This window comes from Poecilia reticulata, linkage group LG16 (genome assembly GCF_000633615.1).
Source record: "Poecilia reticulata strain Guanapo linkage group LG16, Guppy_female_1.0+MT, whole genome shotgun sequence".
NCBI classification, from domain to species: domain Eukaryota; kingdom Metazoa; phylum Chordata; class Actinopteri; order Cyprinodontiformes; family Poeciliidae; genus Poecilia; species Poecilia reticulata.
Window position 1 is genome coordinate 30,501,023 of NC_024346.1, and position 12,528 is coordinate 30,513,550.

At 37.4% G+C, this 12,528-nt stretch overlaps 1 protein-coding gene and 1 long non-coding RNA gene across 5 annotated transcripts in view; one reads left to right on the forward strand and one right to left on the reverse strand.

Annotated features, from left to right (window-relative positions):
- Positions 1-12,528, forward strand: part of LOC103478802 (glutamate receptor, ionotropic, kainate 2) — a 561,179-nt gene that overhangs the window by 454,340 nt on the left and 94,311 nt on the right. The window lies entirely within an intron of this gene.
- Positions 11,524-12,214, reverse strand: LOC103478801 (uncharacterized). The gene is made up of 2 exons (XR_535861.2): positions 11,688-12,214; positions 11,524-11,613 (listed from the first exon to the last, which is right to left on the reverse strand). It is a non-coding gene; the product is annotated as an uncharacterized LOC103478801 (long non-coding RNA).

A 12,528-nucleotide genomic window follows, 5' to 3' on the forward strand; every position in this document is an offset into this window, starting at 1 on the left:
TTCAAGTAATTTGTGAAATAAAACCCACCGTATTAGGGATTACATGGTTAAGAAACGTGATAATGTTACAAATATCTTTAAAATTTCCTCTTCGGTCATATTTTTATCTGTTTTCTTGTCAATATGCGAGAGCTTAGAGCGATGCGCGCTCCCGCGACAGGGGATGCAAATTTGGGCAGGCGTGCGTTTCTGGACATAACACCGGTGAGGCAGCAGCGAGCTGAGCCTCACCTGGGATTGCACAACCTCTCGCTGACTGCACTGGCTGCCATTCTATCTATGGGAGTGTGTTCGTCCTGTCTGTACGTCGGCAATAAAATGGCTAAAAAACCATTTAATATATGGACTGATTTTCCATAATATAGCTTATGTATATAATGTACAGTGTTCTTTTTGTCACCACCTGTGTGTGTATCATGTTTTGTGTGCGGAGGAGCGATCAGAAACGGCAGAGAACAGACTCGAGGTGAGGCAGGCAGTTTTCTTGCCTCATCGCTGGGAGCGCTCATGATCCTAAATATTGTTACATTATTATATATCTCATTATATATCTAAAAAAAAATGTAATATATTGTTTTGGGGGGGGGATCCTATTAAGCAAATATATGCAACCTTAGTCAAAATGGTGCCACGAGAGGTGGTTCCGTTTGAATTTATGCCACATAGATTGGTTCTGGGTCCTGCTTGCTCCTATTGTTTTTAGCCAAAGCAGCAAGACCTGTACCGTGAAAAAGACGCAAAATTTAAAATATCTGCGAGCTACTGGTACAAAAATCGAGTTTTGTGGTGAGCCGTTGTGTCCAGTAATTAGCCGGTACCATCCAGTGCTTAGTTTTTTTTTCATTTTCCTGCTGATATCAAGGCGACAGCGGACTGTAGCCAAGACTTAGCCACTACAGCTAACACACGGTTTGTAGCTGCCTGCTATTTCAAAGCTTGAGGATATTGAAGATCCAGCGTCAGAAATGGCAAGACTGAGGTTAAAAGGGAGCTGTACGAGCTTCGTTTACTGGAATAATTTGTTGGAGGAAAATAATGCAGGAGGAAATCCACTGCAACAGGAACAGGCTGAGAACGGAGGCAGCGATTCGGCACAAGGTGAGTCAATATGTGTGTTGATGTTTGCGTTTGTGTTACATGGAGTATGAAATTATTTTTAGGCAACTCCTTGGTTTTTGTTTATATGACAATTATATAAAATACATTTAACATGCAGTCGGAGCAATACTGAGCACAGTAATTTAAGAACAACCGAGGGCAGCAAAGCTTCAGCCCGACCCAAACCACACAGATGTGGTTTGGGTCGGTCAGATTAAGGCCCAAAACCTTCGCTTTACAGCCATTTAAGTGTCACCGATCCACATAAAAAACCCACAGAACAAATGGTACAAATCACGTATTTCCTGAATCCCGAAAATATGACATCTACCTTTGCTGTTTCATAATTACAGAGTGAATTTTTCCACGAGCTGCTATAATTTGTTCTTGCGTTACAGAGACGAAATTTCTCTTTTTTTTTTCTTCTGAGATTCTGCTAAGAAAATGAGGTTATGACTGCATTTTGTTTTTAAAATGGTAAATTTAGGTTTGCCTCGACTTTTATAAACTAATTTCTCTTATATGCATCATTTTTTGTATTACTGTTGGTGCAGGTATTAGGCGAACACTTTGCTTTGCCTGCTAGTAGTTTAAATTAATTTCAGCTGCACACTTTCAAAAGAGTATTCAGACTTTAACATGCATTTTCTAAGTAGTATTTAAGTTCACTCTTACTCAGTAACTTCAGTGTTGTTACAACTCTGAAACATTTTTTGCAGTTTTTGTGATACCAGAACTATTTATTTCACTTACACATTTAAATTCCTGAAATATGGTCAATTTATTTGTAAGCAAAACTCTCAAAATAACTGAGGATTTATTAGTTTTGATTACGTTGTGCAGCTAAATATGGATGCTTATTAGTTTTTTTGTTTGTTTTTAATTTTTCAAGTTTGCATCACAACACCTTGTGATGTTTCTGAGCCATGATCGTTGTGCCGATTACCTTTCCACTGGATCTAAGCACCTGGACCAGCTGACAGCATCCATCAGTCCACGGTCTGCCGGATCATCACAACGTGGACTAACTTTTTATTTACTTGGTTAAAGTATGATCTTGAAACCGGAGCACCAGATATGCAAAAATCTACCTGCAAACTTTGTTGGTTACCCTGACCCTGCAGTCATCCTGGACGGGGCTGAGCCGGACTTCCTCTCCTCCAGAGTGACGAGTTTTCATCACCAGTAAAGACAAAACAAGTCTGATGTCTGATTAGCTGCTAGGAAGTATATCATATATTCACTGTTCATTTTGCTATCCTGTTTGTACCTACAATAAAATTTAATCCCATTTGTAATACTCAACATTTCACAAATCTTTTTTCCCCTTTTCTCGGTGTTTACGTTATATCAAGTATTTGCATGTAGATCAGGAATTCAAGTGAGGTGTTAAAATGCAACAGTTTTAGGTAATACCAGCAAAGATGTAGTTAGTCATATAATTTAATATGCTGAATAAGGCTGGATGATATGACAAGATTTTTTCATACCAGATTTGATTTTAATGGATTCCTCTCATCCTCAATTTCTATACTAAAATCACAGAAAATATTTTCAAAAAGTGCCTTTATTTCAATCATCTGTTCTGTGAGTTGTATAAGGGAGCATTACAGTCAGGATACAAGAAATTTTAATTACAAGAATGCAGTCATCGTTACAGCAGAATAAAGATTAACTTTTATAACAATGTCTTAAAATTACAAGAAGTTGTTTTAATGAGAAATAAAGATTCAGATTGATCTGATGTAACCAGCTCAGTCCATGTGGTTCTGACATTTGTCAGTAATTAAGAGGATGTACATTTCCACCTCAACTGACCAGGTAAGATTAAGGTAAAAAATAATAATAATAACAATAAAGCAAATACTGTATACAAAATGGAAGAAATATTTTCTATATAAAGAAAAGCAGAAAAGTTAATAGCAGGAGAAAAGTTGTTGGCAACAATAGCTCAGCCGATCTCTCCGTCCAGGAAGCCATCAAACTGAACTGTCCAACTCCAACTATAATAAAGATTTTTTTTTAAAAAGAAAGAAAACGGAAAGTCAAAATTACAAATAATGCCAAATTAATAATTCAGATCTAATGCGTTCTGGAATCTATTATTGACATTTTACAAATTTCACAAATCAATTAGAAGGTTTCACAAATGTTTTATTTATTCTGCTGTTAGTACAGAATAATCTAGTTAGGTTTGAAATGTCTAGGTGTTGTTTTTAAAGTACAATGCATTAAAAAAGCTCAAGATAGTGAAAAATGAAGTGTAATCGCCCTTTAGCTATTTTCCGAATTAGATGCTACATTCGGAAGCTAACTTCATCTTCGACTGATAGCTTGGGCACAATATAGACAGATCTATATATGTTTATATAGATATATATCTATATCTATCTATAAAACATAGATATGTAGATTGCACGCTGCACAGATAATCAAAACACTTAACATTTACATAGCACCTTTGTAAGCTTGTCCMTKTTAGCTACGTCAGACATATGAGGCATTATGGTGAATACAAACGATTTATTAACTTACCTTCTAAGTTATTGTGACGTTTGACACATCCAGCTTAAATCCTTTGTTGTTGGAGCGTTTCAGGACGTCTGAATAATTCTATAGGCATCATTACTAGTCCTGCAGCTACTGAGGAGCCACTGTTAACATCCTGTTGCCTGTGCACCGGAACCATTCTATGTGGCAAAAAAATGCGGAAGTGCTAAAACGGAAGTCCATGGCATATACCCCATTGGTCTTGTAGAGGTTTATGTAATCGGAAAGATTTTTTTGTCTGTCAAATGTTAGCAATTTTGATTGAGGTTGCAAATTTGTGGTTTACATGATTTTTTGCCCACACAATATATTTTAATTTATTTTTCAGAATTTCCTTTAGCAAATAAATTGACACAAAGCTTTAAACATTTATAACCGCCGGAAAGAAACAGTGTGAATCAAACATAAACCGGAGGTGCGCTTTTATTTTGAAAGGAGGGCGCCGTAACTTGTGCCGTCGCGCACATTAAAGACGAGTGCTTTACTGCCATTTCCGAAGAGGTGTCTAGCTTTACCACATTAATAGATGGGTGTTCTGATGCTGTCTGTCGGATTCTATCTAACATTTCTGATAATGCTGACATTACTGTAGGAGCATTAACGATGTTATTTAAAATATTAGTTGCCTCTGTGAGTCGCAGCCACTCAGCTATTTTTCTGTCAGTGAAAACCCACCTTCTCCTGCCTGGGGTCCAATCAGAAACTGAGATTTTAAGTTAACTTCCGTTGCAATCAAACTCTGTAAGAGAGTTTGATAGTATATGTAACAATGTTTGTAAGTTTTGGCCCATGGGGCTTATCATACAGAAACACTTCTGTTTTATATGATTTCACATTCACTGGTTAATATCAAGAATGATGAAATTATGATATTGCAGTCTCAGTCTCAACAGGTCTTCCTCCAGGACTGCCCTGAATTTAGTTCTGATCATCTTCCCAGGAACACACACCTGTTTCCCTGCTTCTGCTGAAAGAAGCATGCACACACCATCATGCTTTACTGTGGGAAGAGTGCAGTCAGTGTGGGGTACAGAGTAGTTTCTTCACCCCATACAGGCCAAAAAGTTTAACTTTGTCCACAATGTCTTCTTCCATACATGCTTTTACCTCTATATTAATAAATTGCATTATATGTCACATTTCCTGAACTGAACTGAACATGACTTGTGGCAAAAAAAAATAAAATAATGGACCTCTGGGAACTATGTCCTGCCCTCATGTCTTTTATAGGATTTTACAGTAAAGTTATTTAAGTGTATTGGGAAAAACATGCACACCAAACTTTTCAGATTCATTTGAGAACTTTCACTTTTCTTCCACTTTACAATTAAGCACTTCAATGTGTTTGTCTATCACTCATAATTCCAGCAGTTTGTGGTTGTAACAGTAAAATTTAGAAAAGCTTAAGGAATATAAATCCTTGTCCACATGCACCATAAACTTTTTTATTAAAGCCTTTTTAATTAGTAAATCTTACACTGCCCTTCACACTCTAACATATAATTTACTGCTTATTCCAAATAGAAAATAAATATTTAAATATTTAAATGTTATTTAAATACATTCTGCTCCCTGTACTTTGCATTTTACTTAAATTATCAGATTAAATTAAATTACTGAGTCATTAAACAACTACAGTGGGTTTGTATATTTTTATGACAGCACGTACGTATTCAATGCGATGGTCTGTCAAACAGTGTTCAGTGTCAAATACAGAAAAATGCATTATATTTTCTCCGTCAAAGCGATGGTAATAAAGATGCCGTGAACTTTACAATCTCAGATGTATCAGTATCCACGCAGTTTATAAAAACACTCTTCTTCTTGCTGGTCTTCAAGACGTATTGGCATGCTATCGCCCCCTGCCCTGCTTTCTCAAATAAAGACTATCGTTACAATTAATCGTAGGTCCCTTTAAGGATTTGAAAAGCTACACAGTATTTGTGCTATATGTAAGCATTGTTTGAAGTTCGCCTTTTGTATCAGCTCAGTTAGAGAATCAAATTCAGATGAAACGGACAATAATTATAACTATTCAAACCCAGAGGACTATCATAGTGCTATCATGTACATAGTCTTTGGGTGATACAGGGGAACTCTAGAAAAACAAGTGAGTGTCTAATGATCTAAATGTCTGCACAGGATAGCTTCTATAACATTTATGGAGGTCGATTGTCTTCCAAAGAGAGATATTCCCTATGGACTGTTTCTACATTGACACTGCATAATTTAATAGGCACACACACATACGCACACACACATGCACGCATACGTCTCATACATCTGATCTCTGTCTTGCTCTGTTAGCTAATAAAATCAAACCTGGTAAAAGGAGTGCTGCATTTCCACCTTGTGTGGTTGTGTGATGGTTATCATCTGCACACACACTGGCCGTGCATGTGGCATCGAGCTCCTCGTCTCCAGGCTATACAAGCCTGAATTGTTTTGCATTAGCCATAAGACAGATGGGAGGGACACCACTAGCATGGTGATTAAATCAAGCAGATAAAGCTTATTGAGATGATGTGTTTAATGCCGCAGAGGGAAAAGAGGCAGCACATGGAAGAGCAGAGCGTGGAGGAAAAATCTGCTAAATCCTCTAACTTCATACTATTTCCCCATAAATGTAGAATTCAAACTGTTCATCAACTAATAGTTTATATTTGTTATTAAACTGCAGTATTTCACCTCAAGTGAAGTTCTCACATCACAGTACAGAAGTTGTAGTTAAATTCACGTTAATTTTTATTTTTGATATCATTATTATTATTATTATTGTTATTAATAGTAATTAGATTATGAGAGCTAGAGTCCCATGAATTTGTAAAAAACTATATAAATAATAGTGTTATTGTTTCATGAAGACTAAATTATATCTATTAATACGGCGTATAAATAAACAAACATCTTTCACAGAAATGAAACTTATTACCATTTTCTCACACATGTCCAGCTCATGTATTGGATTAGGAGTTAGAGTGTATTAAAATAACTGGGCGGTAGAAAGAGTGTATTAAAATGATATTGCTTTTATAACTGTCATAACAAGCAACAATAATCAGCGCTATGATCTTCATAGTTAATGGTCATCTGTTTTGCATGTTAAAAGAGATTATATGTGAAGCTGGGGCCTCAAGCATAAAGCGGCGTGCACACAAAAAATGTGTGGTCCCACATTAAATAGGCTTATTTTACACAAAAGTCGGCATGTATAAAAATTTACTTTGCGTCAAGGTTTGCGTAAATATGCGTACACTTTTTCGCCACTTTTTTTTTTTTAAACTTCAAATATGCAAAAAAGTCGGAATTGCCAAAAAATCGGAATTAGGCTGCAATGTGAACGCACCCAGAGAGTCTTTGAGTGGGGAATGTGGACGTTTACTCTAAATAGTAGAATCATGTGCATAAGTTGTACATTTACAGAATAAAGATGCTTTATGTCCATAARGCGCATTCACAAAGCGGGCGGCTGGACTGAAGGATGACTGCAGCTGGACCGGTACCGGTACCGCRCGACTCCTTCTGATCCAGGATGATCAGTCTGGATTAATCTAAACGCTCATAAACCACCATCATCATTTCCCAGCAGCAGATAAATATGATCTCGGATCAATCGCTCCCTCTGAATCCTTCTGTTGGCGATGTTCTCCATCAGAACCAAAGGGCTCCACATTTACGTGTCTCACCTTAATATACGTGTGATTGCATACACACCTTGATCACCTTAAAAATAATCAAACCTGTTGATTATTTTTAATCAGCAGGTTTGAGTTAATCTGCTGATCCAACCCTGTTTTCTTCTTTTAGTGAGAATGAAATTACCCCTCAGATGCAATTCATGCGCTTCAGCGCACTGACCAATTATGCAAATGTTAAGCAAAGTAAATTTTTATACATGCCGACTTTTGCATAAACTATGGGACCACACATTTTTTGTGCGCACGGACGCTTTATGTATGAGGCCCCAGATCAGTTTAAGAAAAGTGTTCAACTAGATTCTACACAAACCCCTTGAATTACACCACTGAGTGTTGTTTTATGCATGCAAACTCCATAGGGGGCAGTGTAGAGCAAAAATAACAACTATATTAGCCAATCATAATCCTTCAAAGCAACCATAACTTCCTGGTAAGAATTAAACATGCTACCAGGAGATTACTTTGTGTGCACAGACAGAGAGGTTGAATTACTATTAAATACCATGTTAGAATATAAAGATAAGAAAACACAAGACAATGGCGACAGGGAATCATGTCAAAGCTAGTATGTGGACACATGTGGACATTGAACTGCATTATGCCTCCGTATTGGGAGGGATAGCTGGTATAAAACAGCTGACCTCCAAACTCTTTCTTCTTAGCAACTCAATATTTTGGAGCAGTTGGGCTTATAAAACAAGTAAAAAGTGTCTGAATAACATAAAAATCAGCACCTCTTTGGCTATGTAGTGGAGGAAAGATGACTGCTGTCAAACAGTAACAATGGTCACATACTAGGTGTCAGACTGTAAATGAGCTGACCTGTAAATCTCCAGTTTCCACTGTCTACACTTAAATGCAAATGAGAGTTTGTAAATCTTCACTTTGGCCAGAGGTTACTATCAGTCGTTTTCAGTGCTATTAAACAGGGGTTGTGTGTGGATGAAAGACCAAATCACATAAAAATCTATTCAGTTCCTCAGATAGCCGCTATGTGTGGACAATGCCTGAGCCTGAAGGCAAGTCATTTAACATAGGTAGCAACTTTTTGTTGTTGTTGCAGAAAACAAGTTGACATTTACAGAAAGAGTTGATTGTTTCTTTCCCACAGTGAAACAATATGCTGTTTTTTTGTTTGTTTGTCAAACTTTTTGCCATATCAAACAGTTTGAGTTTGATAAACTCAAACTTGTCAAAAAAGGCGGTCATGTCTGAGAAGAGACATGCATTTAAAAAAGCTCCTTATAAGGGAAAATATTTATTTTGATGCAGTCAGATAAGCGTAAGGAACATTGTTTGACTTGGTTGTGGAAGATGTAAGAGGCTGGAGTAAACTGTTGCTTTTTCAGCAACATAAAATGTGAGCCATATATTACAGTCATGTGGGTGGGTTTTTATTAGCTTTTTGGTGAGGTAGTCATTCAATGTGTTTCCCCTCATGCTTTCTATATAATATTGTATGAACTCCTATGGATGGCTTCAGGAAACCAACCTTGTCTCGCTTCCTGCTTTAGAGTGTAGGTGGTTATCTTACTCTCCATGTATTCACAGCCTGTGCTCTTGCCTTATCAGCAGTCTGAAGCTTGCATGCTCAATCGTCTGATTTGTCAAGGGTGACTCCAAAAGATTCTGATAGGCACTCCACAAATCACCCAGTTGATCTAAAATATCGACCAGCCACCAAAAGTCATTACACACAATAATGGCGGGCGGGACCTTGAAGATGTGACTTAATTAGGTTTCAAATGGTTTCAAAAATGCCTTCAAATCTTCTCCCCTAGAGAATAAAGTGCTCCTGGCTTTTTCTCAGTGATTACATGTGTAGAAAGAAAGGTACACAGACATTGAAAATGCCACTACCCTAATGTAAAGTGATAGTAATGCCACAGTAATCAGAGATGCATATATATTATTTATCTACACTTCTGTTGTTATTTAGAGTTGTGCAACATCAGGTTTGGTTTGGCTATGAACAACTATTAATAAGTGCTAAAGGCAGTTATTAGATTAGAATTAGATAAAAATTACCAAGTCAAGGTGATCATCAGGAAATATTAGCCAAATAGTTTTCAGTTATTGTTGTTCTGAATACCTAAATGATGATGTGTGGTATTAAATAACAGATGCAGTTAATTTTGAAGCTGATGCTCTCAGACTGCAGGCCCTGGCATATATATCATGTTGCCTGTCCCAGAAACTATGACTGAAAATGTGCCTATTTGGTTAAACTGCAATATTTACAGAAATGTTGTTAATGTGCACCCTCTTTACCTTAAACAAAAATATACAGAATAAAGACAGACAACTTCTTAATAAAGTATAACAAATTGCTAACAGAAATACCTTGGTTTCTAGTTAAAATATTTCACTCAAACAAGGCCAGTAATTGTCAACTAAACTACTACTAAACCACTTTTGAGGAATTTTGAATGAGATCATATTAGCTCAAAAGTCAGGGGTGGGACATATGATGTACTTTCCAGGCCCATAGTGCCATTTTATAGCACAATCAAGTTACTTTACATGCTTTTAAAAAAAACTGCATATGTCAAAAATAGCTTTAAAAAATTTGACCTCAGAAACTGAAGCTTTAAATTGGCCATGGCCTATTTGAGATGCTACTTCTCTTTAAGTTTCATGTTTACACATTCTGCTTTGTTTACACTTCTCGTTGTAAATGCCTGATTATATAGTGACTATCTTAGCATTAGCATTAAGTAAAGTCAAGTTCATTGGCAAAGCAAATTTAAGCAACTCGGTAGTTGAAAGTGCTTTATAAAATAAAGTGTTTCGGACGTTTTGCAGTTTTATGGAAGGTTGTTCCAGACTTGTGCTGCAAAGAATTGGTACCTATTGACACACAAAAATCCCTGTCCTTTAAGATTAGAACCAATTGAGTACTGAACTGTAGATTAACACCCAGCTCTGCAGTCGTTTCAGTAATATGTCATAGTCAGTAATGTCAACTGCTGTACTAAGGTCCAACACCACTGTGGTTCATCCGGTCTGTATTTATGTGGATGTCATTGAACACTTTGACTAGGACAATCTCAGTTACAGCAGAGATGCAAGTTGGAAGAGTAGATTTGGAGTGGCTGCTGTGTTGTTTGTGAAGGAATGCTCTGTAATAGTATCTGTTTTGCTAAGTGAGTCAACAAATGAAAGAAATGATCAGACAGGACGTCAATTGCAGAAACCTTGGACATATTCACACCCTTGCTGATAATCAAATCCAGTATGTGGCCTCAATACTGTGTTTACTGCTTATCAAGTTGAGTCAGTCCAAAATTTTCAAGTATATCATAGTTTATTTAGCACTTCTGTCTTGAGGTTTCTCAGCATGGTTAATGAAGCACCTAACAGACAAAAGCTCACTAAAGTAATTGAAAAATGTTCCACATATTTTGGGGTTTTGTACAAAGTTAGTGTCAGAGCTTGTTTATGCTCTTTTACCTTGATTTCCAAATATATTACCCTACTTTAAAGGTTACCTTAAAAGCACACCGACTTGCTACATATGAGGCTTGAGACAATTTCACCCAATATAATAATTTTATTTACTATATAAATGCATGTTTTAATCTATATAAAAATAATAATTTAAGACCATTGCTCAAAGATGGTTTAAATTGGCCTGTAAAGATAGACAATTTACATGCCCAGCTCTGGGACTGCAGTGCTGGACAAGGGTAGAGACCTAAACAAAGTGAACGTAATGTCATGTTCAAGAAACCAGTCTGACATGATTCGGGCTTTATGACATGGGTGCAAATCATCTTCTGATGCTGGAGGTAGAAAACAAGGCAGCAAAACATAAAATAAAAAAATAGAAAAAGGACCACCACCAGGAAAGTCCACCACCAACACCAATATCTGGCCGTTTCCTGTCTAAGAGAAAATAAATTAAGAAAACTACAACACAAGACGCAATTTACATAAAAAATTAACCCAAATCAAAGAAATTAAATCGCAGTAAAAAAAAATATAGGTCTCAGTCCAAACTTCAATAAATGGCTAAGCAGTGTGCATTTAATAATGGTCTATCCCGGAACTGGGATGAACCATCAAGGCCGCAGCAGAAGATGCCACACACTGATTGGCGCTAGCCTCATGAATTAGTTAATGTCATGGTGGATTTAAGGTTTCGAACCCACATGCAGGAACACACACGAAGAGATAAGTAAGTGCAATAATTTATTTACAATATGTACCAGTAGATAGATTGCCACAGGAAGGAAGGTTGGGTCCAGGAAACTCTCTGGGGCGACTGCAGGCAAAATGGAGATGGTGAGTATAAAGACGGTGGGAAATGACTAGACTACAGGATATAGTCGTGCTTACCAAAGGTAGCAGGTAAAGTCCAGCGGAGGGGAGTGGGTGCCAAGAGAGGGAGTAGTGGAGAGGRCDTARGTAGACMGACGGTGGTTATGGCGTTGGAGGGCGGACAGGTGGATCTGAGGAGGCTCGGAGGAACAGCGGAGGGCTTCCAACTAGAGAGGAGTCACAAGAAGGGGTAATCCCAGGCTAGTTGGCTTTGGGGGAAGGCTTCCCCGGAGAACCTGGTAGACGTCCTGGAAAAGAGTAACAAGAGACTGGTCAAAAGGCTACTAGGAGAACACCTTGAAAAAACGTTTCTGAGGAAACTACTCAGCGGGCTGATGTACCACTAAAGGCAACACTCTGGCAGAGAAGTGCTGGAAGCCCGCTGCTCTTATACTCCTCCTGGGAGATGATGATGCCAATCAGGTGTGTCCTGTAGAGCCTGTCAGCACACCCTCCTGCCAAGATCCAACCCACTGGCGCCCTCTTCAGGATGGTTGGTGGTGCTGGAAAGGAAAACAATSTAACCCCACAACCTGGTACCCAACAGTTAACCCTTGGGAGTCAGTGTTCTAAATGGCCGTTTTTGACTAATTTTTGATTTTACCTTTATATTTCTTAATAAAAACCATTAATATTGCTTTATGTGCTATCATTTTTTTCAGGACAGCCTGAACTTTGTCAATTTACACATATTTTTGTCATTTGGACATACTGACATTGCATTTTGGGCCTAAAATCACACAAAAAAAGAAAATTCGAGTAGGAAAAGTTTTTATTTTTGTCACTGTGAAACCCACAAATATGTATAACAAATATGTTTTATGGTTTAGAATTCTAAAGTATACTCTATATTTCAAAA